We start from the raw sequence: 17,451 nt of genomic DNA on the forward strand, positions 1-17,451 counted from the left end.
TCAGCTATTAAAAAGAAACCCCTCTTTTGAGAAGTTACACAAACACACTCAAATACCCAAAGGTTTAACATCATGTACAGTTTGGAAGAGAGGGAACATGAAATGTATTTCTATGACTTTAAAAAAGAATTGGGCTCTTAGAGGCTTTCAACATGTTTTAAATGAAAGTATTTGACCAACATGGTCCTGAGTAATATGAAAAAAAATGCCTTGATGGTTTAAAATCAAGGAATTTAAAAGTAAAGTGATGAGATAGGGAGAGGATTCTGAAGTAACACTCTACATGTTAATAACAGTGAGACTGATGGCAGATCATGAAGATTTCCAGGGCAGTGAAATGACGTTTGCTAAGTTACAGAGTCTGATGAAATGTACAAGCCAATGGATATAAACATTGGCACATAAATATAAGGAGGGATTTGAAGGGCCATGAAAAACAGCTGGAGAGAGAAAGGGAGACCCATTGCTGTGCTTGAGAATTCAACAATCAAAGTGGATCAGCTTGTTCTCATTTACTCATCTTAGCCCCTCACCCCCACCCCCACAATAAAACAGTGAAGGAGACCATGGCACAAGGGCAAGACATACCCCCACTCCAGCCATTCTTGTAAAATCGACACTAGTATTAAAGGTAAGAGAACAAAAGAAAGAGATACAAATACTTATTTTGATATAAATAAGAGTGTTACTGAAAGAAAATTCAAGTAGCCACTTGCCAAACCAATAGGAAAATACAGCCTGTGATAATTTAGATATGCTCAGCACTATTAGAAGATGTGGCCTTGTTGGAGTGTGACCTTGTTTGAGTCAATGTGGGTGTGGCTTTAAGGCCCTCACTTTAACTGCCTGGAAGTCAGTATTCTGCAAACATCCTTCAGATGAAGATATAGAACTCTCAGCTCCTCCTGCACTATGCCTGCCTGGATGCTCCCCTGTTCCTGCCTTGATTATAATGGACAGAACTTCTGAACCTGTAAGCCATCCCCAATTAAATATTGTCCTAATAAGTGCTGCCCTGTTCATGGTGTCTGTTCATAGCAGTAAAAGTCTAAGACACAGCCTAAATAGTTGTATGGCCTGACAAGAAACTTATAATATTCTTAAGACTTGGATACGAAAAGACACATTATACTATACATCTGTAAAACAAAAGCAAACAAAATAGGTGCTTCTTGTTTCAAGATATATTCTAGATATCTTCTTATGACAACCACGAAGAACATAATGGAATAAAATGCCTTTGCAAAATCAGAACAGCATTTGCCTTTGCAAAGACACATGAGGGAACCATTTTTCCCCTTCAACATGATGTCAGGAGTTGTTGGGGAGATACTCAAGAGAGACATCAAATCATAGTCTTTCATATGGGAAAAATCTTCATAAAAATAAATTGCTGTTTGTTTTAAGAGATGAGACCTCATCTCAAATTTTCTCTGCATATCTCTAAAGGGAAATCTGGGGCATTGTCTTTGAGGGATTTCTATGGTAAACACACACATTTCACAGAGTACATATGTAAACCGATACTTTCATGTTACAGTGAATAAACATTCTATGGCATTTTATTAACTGATCCTTATAGTCAGTTATTACTGTCCCTAGGCTTCTGAATATAATTTTTTCTTCTACAATTTGTATACGTTAGGTTTTGGCTTGGTTTTTTGTGCTCTGCTGTGGTTTTAAGCTATTCTTTTCTCCATATATCTGAAAAGAGGGTGTTTAAGATGAAGTTGTTCTAAATGCGATTGTTATTGAATAGTAACTGTGTCTCTAGCTTTAGACGAAAATTCAAAGGTAAAATTTATTAAATGTAAAAATTACTGTTTGTTTTGTTTTGTCTAAGTAATAAGAATATTCTACCCACAGTAATCAACAGCTTTTGGATATTACCTTTTTCTCAATTATTGGAAAAATGTGAAAATATAATACACTATGTGAGAGGTCAGATGTCTTCATACTGAAAGTATATCAGTATTGCATACTTAGTTTTACAGTTAATAATTTGTGATAATAAAATCAGCATTCAGGTAGTGTGTCCATATTAACAATTCATTTAAGACACTTTTAAAAATGCAAACAAATGTTGTTCTGATGTTTGTTTGAAAATGATTTCACTTTCTTTTCTTTCTCCATCCTTTTGTTTCAATTTTCTCTCTGTCTCTTTTTCTTTCCATCTCTCTTTCTCTGTATGTATGAATGTGTGTACATGTATGTGCTTGTGTGTGCATGCATATGTATTCCTCTCAGTAGTCTGAAGGACTAAAGAAAGGCACTGAAGTAAACACATGAGCACTCTTCATTTGCCCAAGGATGTGGGTTAAATGGTTCCAATGGTCAATAATGCTCTGGTTTATTGCAAAAAACAAAGTATCATGCCGCCATTGTTTATTTGTGCTATAGATATGTCTAATAACTGCCTGTATACATAATACAGTTTTATGAACCTGATGAACTTTGTGCTAAATGAATGGAGTGAAAGACAAACTTTGCACTGAAAGACAAACACTGAACTTGTTTTGAGCATGCAAGGATACAACTTACAGAAATAGAGCAAAAAAATGACAGCTGGCAGACCTTGTAGGACAATAAAGAGGAGAGTGGGGAGCTATCAATCAAATGGTAAAAAGTTTTAGACTTGCGAAGTTTCCTGAAATCTATTACAGAGAAGCATGATTATAGTAAAAATAATATATTATATATTTCAAAATATCTAAAAATAAATTCCAAATGTCTCATTATAAAAATGATAGGTAAATGAGAGGATGGTTATGTTAATTAGCTTGATTTAATCATGCTACATTGTATAGCATAAGTGTGTAATATCACATTGTGTTCTAAATATATACAGAGATGATTTGTCATTTGAAAAAATATGATGGAAAGAACTTGACATTCTCAGAAGAGAGGAGAGTGGCTACAGAACCTGAGGAATGTGGTGAGCAAGAAAAGATGGGTAAACAACCATTTAAGAAGAGCTTTGGGTAAAAATGAGGAAAAATATATCCCTACTGCAAGAAGCCTCTGTGGAGTGGAGGTGGGGCTCATGATTAGTTTATGGACATAGTCCTGTGCTCACAGGGATGCTAAGTTAAGTTCATATTGAAGTCACTGATGTTAAAGTCTGAGGCCTTCCATTTTTCAAGTTTTATATCACATCTCCATACTTACTGACATAAAATATAATAAATCTATTAACCACAAGCACTCAGCTTAAATACCATTTGCTCAATCAATCCATAGATATTTATGTCCTATATTGTCCATGGACATTTCTTCTATGAAATACCACATCAATGATACATCTCTTGTCCTTTCTTTGGCTAACATATAATGACTATCAAGGGAGCCTTATGTCTGTATGCATAAAGGATGCTGTCCCCATTCCTGGAGGTTGAAGCAAGATTCATTGGTTGCTGACCAGCTGTTCTCAGATCTCATTTGATGGGCATGCTTCCTATCAGGAATAGGGCCAAACTCCCATGTAGGGTGTTCAGTTTTTGAGACTTGGGATACATTTGTCTAAAATATGAACCTTCCTGACTAACCCAGTCAAAGAATCCTAAGCTATCTTCAAGTAGATATTTCAAGATGACAGCCAGTGGCTGCAAAATAAAGTCAAGTTAGAACTTTTGGAGTAACCCTGAGAACAGCCAGCCAGCTTTCCACCAAACCATGCTATCCACAATCCATGAACTATATGGTCTAAGAATAATATGCCACAATAAATAATAATTGATAAATGATGATAAATAATTGACCCTTTTGAGCGCTAAGGAATATGTTAGTAAAATGTATAAAGAAGGTTCTTGAAGATTTATGAATTGTTATAGGGCTAATGAACAGGTTACAATCACTTTTGCCTGTAATGTTTCTCCGAAGCTGTTGGCTAAGGTTTCTGAATCTGCAGACACAAGTTCTTTCAGAAAAACATCTTTCATAAAATTTGCATCTAGAACTAAGGAAATAGCTCAGTTCATAAAGTTTTTACCGTGCATGCATGATGATCTTAGTTCAGATCCCCAGTTCCAAACTTAAAAAGCTATGCACAGCAGTATACAGATGCAACCGCAATCCTCAGGTGGAAGGTGAAAAGACAACTCCCGGAATTCTTTGGGCAGATAGCTTAACAAACTGGCAGTGAGCTCTATGTTCAATATGAAATTCTATTTGATAAAGGAAAGTGGAGAGAAACTAAGGAAACCATCCAACAGCTATCTCTGGACTTCACAGGCATACTTTGAACATGAATGTGTACTTGCACACATAGGCAAACAAACAGGAGAATGTATATTCATATACAAACATAGGATTGTAAATACACTGAATATATATAGTTTGTGTGACATTTTCTCTTTTTTTCTTTTTTTTTCTTGGATTTTTAAAATTACATTTCAAATGTTATCTCCTTTCTTGGTTTCCCCTTCAAAAAATACCCTCCCTCACCTCCCCCCACCCCCTGCTCACCGACATACCCTCTCCCACTTCCTGGCCCTGGCATTCCCCCACACTGGGGCATACAGCTTTCATACAACAAAGGACTTCTCCTCCCATTGATGACCAACTAGGCCATTCTCTGCTGCATATGCAGCTGGAGCCATGAGTTCCACCATGTGTGTGCTCTTTGGTTGGTGGTTTATTCCCTGAGAGCTCTGGGGGTACTGGGTAGTTTATATTGTTGTTCCTCCTATGGGGCTGAAAACCCCTTCAGCTCCTTGGGTCCTTGCTCTAGCTCCTTCATTGAGGCCCCTGTGATCAGTCTAATGGATGGCTGCGAGCATCCACCTCTGTATGGGTGAGGCACTTTCAGAGCCTCTCAGGAGAGAGTAATATCATGCTCCTGTAAGCAAGTACTTGCTGGTATCCTGAATGATGCAATAAAACTGTTTTGCATAGTATCCCAACCATAGGTATATATAAGCAATCTGGATATTTAAAGGAGTTTTGTATGAAAAAACATGCACATGTTATATGAAAATTGCATTCCCTTTATGTAATGATTTGGAACATTAAAATAATGCTTATTTATTTCATGCACAAGTCTCTGGTTTAACTAGGAAGGGTGTATCAAGTGAGGTGGATATAAATGATCAGGGACATACATTAGGTACTTCTAAAATAGTAATACCATACAGTATAACCATGGGCTAGAGGTCTGGGTTGAGAGAAGTCAACATCATAATAAGAAAACTGGACTTGGAGAAATGAGGGTAGAAAAAGGATCAGTGTTATGATGGATAGTGTATAATTAGAATTGAGTAATGGAAAGTCTTATTGTAGTTGCAGCCCCTCTCCATTACATTTATTAGCCAGGAACTATATAGAATTAATATAGAACATATGAAAGAGAGTACTTTGTAAACAAAATGAAATTTACATTTTTGAGGCAGTTTTAGTAGCCCAGGCTAGCTTTGAACTCTAGAACTTTCTCTGTTTATACCTTCTACATGCTGAGATTAGAGGCATATAACATTATGCATGGCCTCCTAAAAGGCTTCTTTAGTGATGGATTTATCAACCAAGGGAAATTGGTTTGTGTTTGGTAGAAGGCAGAGGTCAGCTTTTCTACCTTTCCTCTCTAGGATGATAATTACATGTCCTAATGCATATTGTAATATGGAAGCACCCAGCCAGATGACCTAATAGATATTTCTAATTTGTAATTTCTTTGCTACAAAATTAAAGTATTAATCAAACTAAAAGCCTGCTCTGCTGGTTAAAGGTTGACTTTGTACAGAATGGCCAGAAGTAATAGGGCTGCCTTCCCCTGCTATTTATTGATGCCCTCTGCACAGTTTCTCAAAGACAATCTAGGATAATTTCAGCTCAGTCAACCCTTTCTCTTCCTGCTCTGGGGTGGTGATGAGTTTTCATAGGGACATTGTAGCAACGTGTTGAACTGCAAGAATCTATATAAGTACAGTAGACAATAAAACTTGTTTTTATAAAAGCAACAATAAAAAGCTCTGTAAATTTTAATTAAAAAAGCTGTTACTTCTCTGGAATTCAAAGCCATCAGGTGTGGTACAGTTGTGAATCTTTTTAAAAGCATATTAAAATTTAATGGATAAAGCATATTGATTCTTACAAATGACTAAGAAATTGCTAATTATAACTACTGTGATATATCTCACTTAGCTAAGAAAATATATTTCATTTCATATCTATTTTTTATTCCATTCTAGGATATGGTTTACAACAACTGTATATTATGAATAAGTTGCTCTTTAATTTTCTTTTATTTCAAATAGATTTTTTCATATACAGAAGTTGTTTATTTTAATATTACCAAATACAATTTTTGATATTTTGGAAATAATTTTATAAAAGAGTATATCTCAGCTTAATGCTATATCTGAACTATGATTTGTCACATTGAATAATCATAGGCTGATGTGTCAAGTCAACTAATTTTTAAGTCCCTTGATAAAATTCAACAAATACAAGGAAATAAAAAGTTCAATATAGGAGGACTTTACAGCTCAGTGATATTGGGTTTACCTTACCCAATGCATGTTGTACTAAATTTAGCAATTAGAACTTCCAAGATTAATGATTGATGATGATGGTGATAACCATAATAATATAGCTGGATTCCAAGAAAATGGAAATTTATTCCTAAGTTTATCTATTCTTCATTATACATAACTGAAGCAATAAATACACCTATAAACATATAAAATAACAAAAATCTTTAAGATATCCAAGCTGGAGAGATAGCTTAGCAGGCAAGAGTATTTGTTGTTTTTACAGAGCACCTGATTTTCATTCCTATGAGTCTCATAGCCAATTGTAGGTTCATCCCTGGGGGCCTCTGGTGCCTTCTTCTCTCTACAAGAATACACATACACACTAACACACACACACACACCTTAAATTAATCACTTAAAATACAATATTGTAAGTTATTTATAGAATAGTTTGCATCATTCTGTATTTTAATTTGTGTCTAAACCAATATTTTATAAGTTCTCATTTAATAAATATTTATTTTAGTGATGGAGAAACTGAGGTATAGACATTGATAACCTTTGGTAGCATTCTTGTTAATACTAGCAAATTTTGTTGATACTAACACTAGGATTGTATTAGGTCAAAGCATGGCAGTAACCAATGCCATCCTCTGTTTACACAGGCTTGTTGTTTCATGATATATAGTTGATTTATCGTTCCTTAGAATGTGGACTTGCTTTAGTGGCTTTCTTTACCAGTAGGATAAGTCAAGCTATCCTGGAAAGCTGCTATATGATTAAAGGCCTCTTTAAGGAACTTGTAAAGATTTTTATTTCATAGGACAGTCTGATAGGGTCACTAGAATTGGCAATGCATTTTTAAGTAGATGACAAACATATAATACAATTAACTTACAGAAGAGAATAGACTATAAAGTACATTAGATGATGGTCTGACTGTGTTTCTCTTCTGTGGTTTTGAGAATACCAAGTTCCTAAAGCCTTAGGAGGTGAAACAAAGAACCTTCTTTGGGACTTAACAGTTTTGGGTTTATTGTGAGAATGTCAGAAACCTTTCATGGGAACCTACTATTTGAAGTGAAACCTCCAATATGACCTGGTCTAGTCCTAAGAGAAATAGCTCAATCCCACAACACGCCAAAACAAATCCTCAGTAGATCCATTGGTTCAAAAATCAAACTCAGGAGAAAAAGGAAAAGAATATGGATGAAAAATTTCTGCCTACGTGAATGTTTACACGTACAGCAGAATCCTAAGGGTGTTGTGTTGGCTGACATTGTGAGGCAAGTTAACACAAGCTGGAGTTATCAGAGAGAAAGGAGCCTTCCTTGAGGAAATGACTCCATGAGATCCAGCTGTAAGGCATTTTCTCAATTAGTGGTCAAGAGGGCAGGGCCCATGGTAGATGGTGCCATCTCTGGGCTGGTAGTCCTAGGTTCCATATGAAAGCAAGCTGAGCAAGCTAGGGGAAGCAAGACATTAAGTAATATCCCTCCATAGCCTCTGCATCAGTTCCTGCTTCCTGACCTAGTTGAGCTTCAGTACTGACTTCCTTTGATGGTGAACAGCATTGTGGAAGTGTAAGCTGAATAAATCCTTTCCTCCCCAAGTTGCTTCTTGGTCATGATGTTTGTGGAGGACTAGAAACCCTGAGTAAGACAGCCATATTGATCTCTTGGTGAAGTGAAATTAGACCAAACAATGATGAGTAGATGGCCTTAGTCAAGAGATGTTTAGACATACTCTGGTGCAAAAGTGAAGATTGGGAAGTTTTAGTTCTATCACTTTTAATCATGTTAACTCAGGTGCCAAGTGTATGGACGAGTCAGTGGCTTTCTTGATGCATCAAGTTAATGGATGACATCTGGAATGCTCAGCCTTGTACCCAGATGATTTCACCAGTTGAAGGTTATTTTCCTGTCTTTAGACTTTGCCTGTTCAAACTAGGCAAAGATCTACATGTAGTTTACAAATATCTGATAGAAGAACAGAATGAAAGCACTACCCAGGAAACTGATGGCTTTCATATGAAGCAACCACTAGATGTACAGATATGGACTACTTTTATATTGCTATTTAATTAACTCTTTCCCCAAGTAAAATTAGACCCTTGTTTGGCTTCATGTGATCTCTGAATTGTATCTTACATATTCTTAGCCTTGGGGCTAATATTCACTGATCAGTGAGTGCATACCATATGTGCTTTTTTGAGATTGGGTTACCTCACACAAGATGCCATTTTCTAGTTCCACCCCTTTGCCTAAGAATTTCATGAATTCATTGTTTTTAATAGCTGAGTAGTACTCCATTGTGTAAATGTATCACAGTTTCTGTATCCATTCCTCTGTTGAAGGACATCTGGGTTCTTTCTAGCTTCTGGCTATTATCAACAAGCCTGCTATGAACATAGTGGAGCATGTGTCCTGTTATATTTTGGAACATCTTTTGGATGTATGTCGAGGAGTGATATAGCTGGGTCCTCAGGTAATAGATAATACCTTAAAGACACCTACATTTGGATCTTTTTCCCCCTAGCTGAACTGCTTGGTCAGGACTCAATGGAAGAAAGTTCAGTTAGTCCAGCAGTGAACTTGATATACCAGGGATTGGTGGTACAACATTCTCTGGTACAGAGGAGAAGAGGATGGATAATAGGAAAATGGATGTGTTAGGGTGTGATGGGAGGTTAAAAGGAAGGAGGACTGTAATCATAAAGAAAAGTGAGTAAATAAAATAATTAATAAAATGCTTATCAAACTTGAGAGTAGCTGTAGCATCCTTTTCTCTCTTGCCTTTTACAACTGTGTCTCCTCCAAGTTCTACCCTCAAAATTCCAGAGTCCTCAGGAGTCAGGAGGATCTTGTGATATTGTTCCTTGGGAACTCAGATAGTTTTTTATCGTTCCACAGAAGACTCAAAGTTCTTGAAGATTCTGTCACTCCAAGTTAGTATACACTAGTCTCACAGCAATATTAAATGGGAGGAAACAGCTAAGGACATAAGGCTGGAAGAAAGAGAGAAGTGGGGACAGGGAGGAAGGGAAGGAGGAGGAAGAAGAGAAGAGGACAGGAGAGGAGAGGTGAGGAGAGGAGAGGAGAGGAGAGGAGAGGAGAGAAAAGAGAAGAGAAGAGAAGAGAAGAGAAGAGAAGAGAAGAGAAGAGAAGAGAAGAGAAGAGAAGAGAAGAGAAGAGAAGAGGAGAGAAAAGAGAAGAGAAGAGAAGAGAAGAGAAGAGAAGAGAAGAGAAGAGAAGAGAAGAGAAGAGAAGAGAAGAGAAGAGAAGAGAAGAGAAGGAGGGAGGGAGGGAGGGAGGGAGGGAGGAGGGAAGGAAGGAAGGAAGGAAGGAAGGAAGGAAGGAAGGAAGGAAGGAAGGAAGGAAGGAAGGAAATAACTTTGTTTCTCCCCTGCTCTCAAGGCTTCTACAAACAGTACTCCATTACCACTTTGTGCTCCTGTTCCACACTAGAAACCCACAGTTTTCTCCCTGTTCTTTCCTTCCTGTCATTTATACATACTTCTTTCAAGAGGTTCTCTACATATTGACATTGTATAATGTGACATCTGAGTCATAGTCTGTTTCTAGCTAGATTATAATAAGAAACTACAGTATATATACAGTGTTTCTACTGATAACTGTTTTCATTAACTAAATTATATTTTTATCATGAGCCAAATTTTAAAAAAAATGAAGACAGAATGACTTCCACACATTTACTAAAAGGGGTATATAACAGCATGATAGCAAGTTGCCTAGTCCTTAGTTATGAACACCAGTTCTCAGCTCTCACTAGTCAGTATTCTTTAATTTGCTTTTAAATCAATTGTGGAATCTCTCTACAGTTAGAGCCTTAATCTCAGACCCCTACAAATGCAGTCAGTGCATGTTGCCTATAATGATTTTACAAAGTAAGTTTAATTTGAGTAACCTTTCTTGTTATGCTTGAAATGTTGAGTGCAATTATTCCCAAAACGGAATTTTCAAATTCTTCATGTACAGAGTGTTCAGATTTTGTATAAGTGCAATTCCCACTGTGATGGTCTCCGAGGAGATATTTAATATTTCATGTCTTGGTTTTGTCAGAGAGAGAAATGTTCACAGTCAACAATACAGACTTGGTGCCAATGCAAATTCTTCAATAATAAAGAGACTGTCAAAAATATATTCAACACATTAGAGTTCTGCCCGTGCTGCCCCCTGACAGTGATGGCTGAGCACTTCCAGTGTTTACTTTGTAACAGGCAATGGTCTCTCATAAACATTTAAAAACTCTATAGAAAGTAGTCATTCCTGAAACCATATACACATGAACAACAGACTCAATAGATTGTATTCATATATATGCATAAAAAAGCATGTATTGCATGTATTTGTGTAACAGTAATAATAAAAGACAGAGAGGTATTCAGTCTGAAGTTACTGAAGGTAATGGAGAGAGACACCTGCGAAGGGCTGGAGGTCTAGAAGAGGAGGGGGAATTTATTTAACCTTATTTTAATTAAAATGTTATTTTCAAAGATTGTATTATTTGTGTTTCCATTCTATCACATGAAATTCTTTTTTTACAGATATATAAATTCCATTCTCTGCTAGCACATATTTACCAGCTTCCAGTTGTTAATTTACAAGTTCCTTATTGGAGATATGCAATCAAGAATTGCGCGTGTGTGGGGGGGGGGGGGGAGCTAATGAGATGGATCAATAGGTAAAGGTGATTGCCTGAGTTCAGTTCTTGGAAGCCACATGGTGGGAACAGAAAACTGAGCCCTGCAATTTTTCTTCTGCCTTCCATCTCTGTAGGGTGCTGCAAACTCATTCAAATATGTATGCAGACACACACACAGATACAGAGAGAGAGAGAGAGAGAGAGAGAGAGAGAGAGACACAAATGAATGCATGAATGAGTGAATAAATAAAATGCATTTTTATTAAAAAACAGTGTTTTCTCTACATTATCATAATAAAGAAAAAAATGATTGACTTTTAAGTGTACAAATAGTACCTTTACTCATTGAAGCAACCCACTTATTAGAGTTCCAGAAATAAAGAATTACATTTATCTACTGTTTTTAATATAAGGTAAACTGAGAAGTACTAAAGACCTATGCATACACGCACACACACACACAAGAGAGAGAGAAAGAGAGAGAGAGTGAGAGAGAGAGAGAGAGAGAGAGAGAGAGAGAGAGAAAGATTTATATTTGAAAAATTGTCATGCAGATATAGATTTCCTTAATCTGAGAGCCATCTGGAAATAGAGCATTTGTTCACAGTTGGAAAGAAAGGTTTTATTTTGTTTCTTTTATAGAATAGGTGACTGTTGGATGGAAGAATATTGAAAAAAATGGCAAGACTACCGCCAGCATTCACAAAATGACATTGGTATTCAAATACATTATCATATTATAGGTCAAATTTTGCTTAAGCATATGCGTTTTCAATGCTATCTCATTTTATCTGTGTCCAACCCTCTGTCTGATAGGTGGCTGGATCTCAGTTGCTAACAATATTTCTAAACCTCATGGTATTACAGTAGTGTAATAAACCCTGTTCAGGATATGCTACTGAATGAAGCTAAAAGAATGTTCTAATATTTAATGTATATTTTATACCATTTAGTTTTTGTGTAGCCAATAAAATCTTTACAAAGATTGTTTTCCAAAACTGAGTGTTTAAGGTTTTAGAAAAATCATTAAGGAAACTTTGTGGTAAGGCTAAAGAAATTACTAAGAGAAAGCAAGACAATGAAACATTTATGAGAAGTTATGTGTCTGTGGAAAAACAAAAATTCATCTACAAAACAACTTGAAGCTTAGTCTTACATGAGGACTGCAACTGATGCTAACAGGGAGAACAAGAAAGGAGGACCACAAATTGCAGACACAAAGTCTTCCTGAGCAACTAAATGTTATCCAAGTAAAACGCGAGGACTAAGGATGTTGCTCAGTGACAGAATACTTGACTAGTATCCATTATGCCCTAGGTTTAATTTTCAGAGCTACAAAAAAAGAAAAACCAAATATTTGTAACCAGTATTATCTAGGAACTCCAATAGGACCTCCAATTATTTTTCTGCCATGCATTTATCCAGTGTGCTTGTTTCTATCTGTTTATATATTTGTGTAGGTTCCCATTCATATGTGTGTACTTGTGTGTGCAGGCATGCATACACATGAGACTTTTTATGTACGTGCTGAGTTCTTAGAAAATCAAGGCATTCATGTTTGGGCATCAAGCAGTTTACCATCTTAGCCATATCCCCAGTCCTGTTCTCATTCTACCCCTAAAATATACTTTCAAATCTATTGCACATATAGTTTCTAAAATATTTCTTGTGCACTTTCAAGAGAACACAAAGTATTTCTCTGAAATTTGGGGGCGGGGAAGCATTGTTGTAAAGTACTTCTCTGCCTGCAGCCATTTATATGCCCCCAGTACAGGGGAACACCGGGGCCAAGAAGTGGGTGGGTAGGGGAGCAGGGCAGGGGGAGGGTATAGGGGACTTTAGGGATAGCATTTGAAATGTAAATGAAGAAAATGTCATAAAAATTGAAAAAAAAAGAATTCTTATGATTACTTTTGCCTTACTCTGAAAAATTCCAAGATACTATCCCCATGTCAATATAGAAAAATTTTCATTACTTTCCCCAAGTTTCTTTGGCCATTTCAGGAAATAGATTCATATGTCTCCGAGATTGGGCTGTAGGATTCCTTGATAAGCAGTCCTTTTTTTCTAGTGCCATATGTCACTATTCAAGTGTAAAGATTTTCCAAGTCCATTGTTTATTGTTGTTTTTCTGATGCCAAACGAATATTTACTGCTTAGTCGACAATATGGAAAGCACCTTCATTAGGCCTTCTCATAACACTTTATAGAGATGTCAGTTCTGCTAGGAAAAAGGTGTATTTTTTTTGTTCCAGTTTCTTCTTCACCCCCACTGTGAAAAAATTATCTCTACTGTTGGTGTGTTTAATTACCCAAGTTAAAGGGCATTAGGCAATGATACTCTGTAATGCTTGCCACAAGGAAGGCCATCCTTTATCATTAGCAAACTGCTTAGTGGTGGAGCTTGCAATTGTACATCTTACCTAGCAGATATTAGGAGCCCCCTTATCAGTTTTTCTAATGAGATGAATCATGAGGTAGGATTGGGGCTGGAAAGAGGGAGCTGGGTTAATGTTCCAAGGGGACTAATTAGATTCAGGTGAGGGCTAAAGAAGCAACCAAGGTGATTTCAGTTGGAATCCACAGGAAAAGCTCTAATTAACAGGAGTGATGGACTTTGCTTGAAGACCTCTGGAGAATACATGATGCCCAATTTAACTTTTCTGACCTGGTGGCCAGATAATGTTAACTCTCAATGTATTATTTTTAAGTGAAGGAAGAAAAGTGTCCTTTTCATGGTGTCAGTCTGCACACAAAGTCATGGTACCAGTGTGCACACAAAGTACTTTAAAAAGACAAACTGTGCACAGAAGCAGGGGTGGATTAGGAGCTGTCAAGGGTGAACATATAGGAAATGGGATAGTGTGGTCAGCTTTTATTTATAAGATGATTTTGTTCCTGAAATTGAATATATAGTAGATTGATCATAGATAATAATACCATGCTGTTTACTTGACATTTGATAAGAATATTAATTTGAATGCCTTAAACACATGCAAACACACAGAATAGAAAAAAAAAGTCTTGATGAATGTGTGCATTAAATTGAATGTAGCAATCACTGCATTATGTAAACATATAGAAAATCATCACATCATTTATCTTGAAAAACTTATAGATAGCTAGACAGACAGACAGCTATAAAGATAGAGATATACACTGTTTTCAATTAAATGGTTTTAAGACAAAGGTTTATGTTATGAGAAAAAAGGTGATTCAGTGGACTTTTTTTTTCTTTGTTTGCTGTAATGAGGAAACATAGCCAACACAGCTATTGAAATCATTAATAACATATATGCAAAAGAAAAGTGGAAAAGTGGAAAGGCTATAGAAAGAAGGCAGTTCTAATCAAAGAACCAAAAAAAAAATTGAATAAGTAACAACCACTTAGATTAACAAAGGAAGGTTTATGTAGGACAACTGTGGAAGGCTGAGGATCTTGGAATGTTATCCCATCTTGAACATCTATTTCTCTGAATACACAACCTGGTTCAGAGCAATTCTGCTGAGGTGAAATCCAAAAACCACACAGGCTTTAAATTTATCACTTCAGCCAAGTTATTGTTCCTCAAAAAAAAAGTATACAAGGTATTTTAGCTGCAGGGTGCATAACTAGAGAAAGTGTCTCCTGCAGCGATTCTCTGGCTTTCTACTAAATTAACCGCACAAGAACCGATCGTGTTACCGTGTGACATTTAGTTTTTCTAATCTGTTTAATGCCATGGTTTGCACATGAAGTATTCTGATGTGCTTTCATGTTTCAGATGCTAAAAAAACACATTAGAAGTGCAGTGGGGATCCCTTTACAGACAATATAACTTGTTACAAATTGCATTTTCAGAAAAAAATTATACCAAAAAATCCAATCTTATCTTATGATTTTTCCCCTCAAAATTACATTTTACCTCCTGCTTGTCTTCTGTCTCTTGTGTCTAAGCATCTCCACTTTGAGATCTTCCTGACTTATTCTCTTTTCCTCTCTGCCCTGTGGTAAATGAATTCAAATCTATTTTTAAGGTTAAAAAAAAAATCGACAGCGCTCCACAATGCAGTCAGCATTTCTGTGATGCTAAGACTTTCAGAGCTACTGAGGGAACTTTTGAACACATTTCTGACTCTTGTATAGATTACAATACTTTCATCCCTTTTGTTTTTAGCAAAAATGGACTCTGACCTTTGGCTCTCTACCCCTCAGCATGTGTTTATAAAATCTCAAATTAGTAAGACAAGAGTTCATATCCATTCTTCCATATTTTCAACATTCTTAGTTGTCAAATTATAATAAAATCATGTGAAACCTCCCAGAGAAGCTGTCACATAAAGTTCATGATCTAGTACATGAATGTCCTCAATGAACAAATGTTTGTCTTTTAGTGCATATGTACAAAAACTTAATGAAATGCAAAGTAATCATATTTGCTTGCTGTTTGTTATTGCTGTGCATACAACCATAGTCAGATGAAGGATCTCCTAATTTAATGAATACACTGACTTTGCGCTTTTCAATAGTAGTATCCCTTTAACTTAAAAAATGTTAATTCTGCAGAATTCTTTATTGTTCTCTTGTCTTGCATTTCTTTTTGTCATATTCTTATCCACTTTCTTCTCCTAAGGGTTGGTTTGTATTTAGCTATCATTCTTGTAGTATGGAGGAGTATATCAAGTCAAATGAATGAGGATAACTCAAAACCTATATAAAAAACTATTTGATAGCTTCAAATTTCATGACATTAGTACATGATTCAAGGATGACTTTCCATGTAACTAAGAAATCCCTGTCCTGCTTTCAGCTGGATTGAAATGGGCATGTGATTTGAAATACTTAAAAAGTATTTTCACTGGCTATATCAAACTAGATGAGTCTACTTTTATCACTTTTATTACCCATGTCCAGTGATTTTGTGACCCAAAAGCTACATCTCCCTTATCTTCTCTGAAGAAGACTATGGGACCTATAACAACAGATTAGAAGAGCAATCTCTTTTACAGTTAACAGAAATCAAATTCAGCATATACTTTCTGCTGATGTTTTATTTTTTTTTTAAATGTGTGCCTATGACTTGGAAATTATTTTAGGAGCAAACATGTGAAAGGTTTACATACTTAGTGTAATGGCAACTATGGCCATAATTCTAATGACAGAAGACATTTTATGAGGAAACAAGAATAGCAAATTCATTTATTCAGAGTTTAATGTGGCAGAGAGTGAGAAATGGGAATATAAAGGCTCATAAAGACTATTTTAATTGTTTCTTTTATTTATATGAATGTTTTACCTAAATGTATGCCTATGTACCACATGTAGACAGTGCCCACAGAGGCCAGAAAATGCATAAGATCCCTCGGAATTAAAGTTAAATATGGTTTTGAGCTACAATAGGAAAGCTCAAAATTGAACCCAGATAGTACTCTTTACCACTAGGCATTTCTCTGATTTTTGTGTCTGATTTTTGTTTTTTGGGTTTTTTTTTTTTTTTGCTTAAATTTTATCAAGAATGTATAGACAATGAAGACACCAGGAAAACATGTTTGACAGAATGAACTAAGCAGGGTTAGATGCCCACAGACTGAATCAGGAATCCTGGAGCCTGCCAGGGTCTGGGCTAGGTCCTCTGTAGACATGCTATGGTTGTTTACCTTGGGGCGTTTGTGTGACTCCTAACAGTGGGAATGTGGATATCTATGACTCTTTTGCCTGCATTAGGAAACCTTTTTTCTTATACTGGATTACCTCATCCAGCCTTGATATAAGTGGTTGTGCCTGATCTTCTAACATCTTTTTATGCAGTGTTTGGTTGATATCACTGGGAAGCCTGCTTTTATCTGAAGGGAAATGGAGCAACAGAGGATCTGGGAAAGAGGTGTCATGGGGGAATGGGAGGAGTGGAGCAAGACTGTATCATATAAGAGAATGGTGATAATAAAAGAATATATAAATAACCATGTTGAACTGATTGGGCACTTTGTGTCCTCTATTGGTATAAGCCAGTGATCAAAGCCAGGCAAAGTTTGTCTGTCTACAATTGTATTGTCCTGTCTGTGTAGCTTTTCCTTTTCTTAGAAAAGGGGCACAACAAGCTATCTCCAGTGGGAGTTTTCAAAGGGACAGAAGTTAATAACATTTTTGTGTTTCATGATTTGCTTTCTAGTGTCTGTGATCTGCTACCCACATCAAACAAACAAACAAACACAAGAACAAAAGCAAGTAAGCAAACAAACAAACACAAAAGCCCTGATTTCTATAACTTGCTTCAAAGCATTAAGCTTATGAAAGAAGCCCAATAAGGAATAATTCTTGAAGTAAATTATTAACCATTCA

The sequence above is a fragment of the Mus caroli genome, unplaced genomic scaffold (assembly GCF_978045245.1).
Source record: "Mus caroli unplaced genomic scaffold, Mus_caroli_1 scaffold_10, whole genome shotgun sequence".
NCBI lineage: Eukaryota > Metazoa > Chordata > Mammalia > Rodentia > Muridae > Mus > Mus caroli.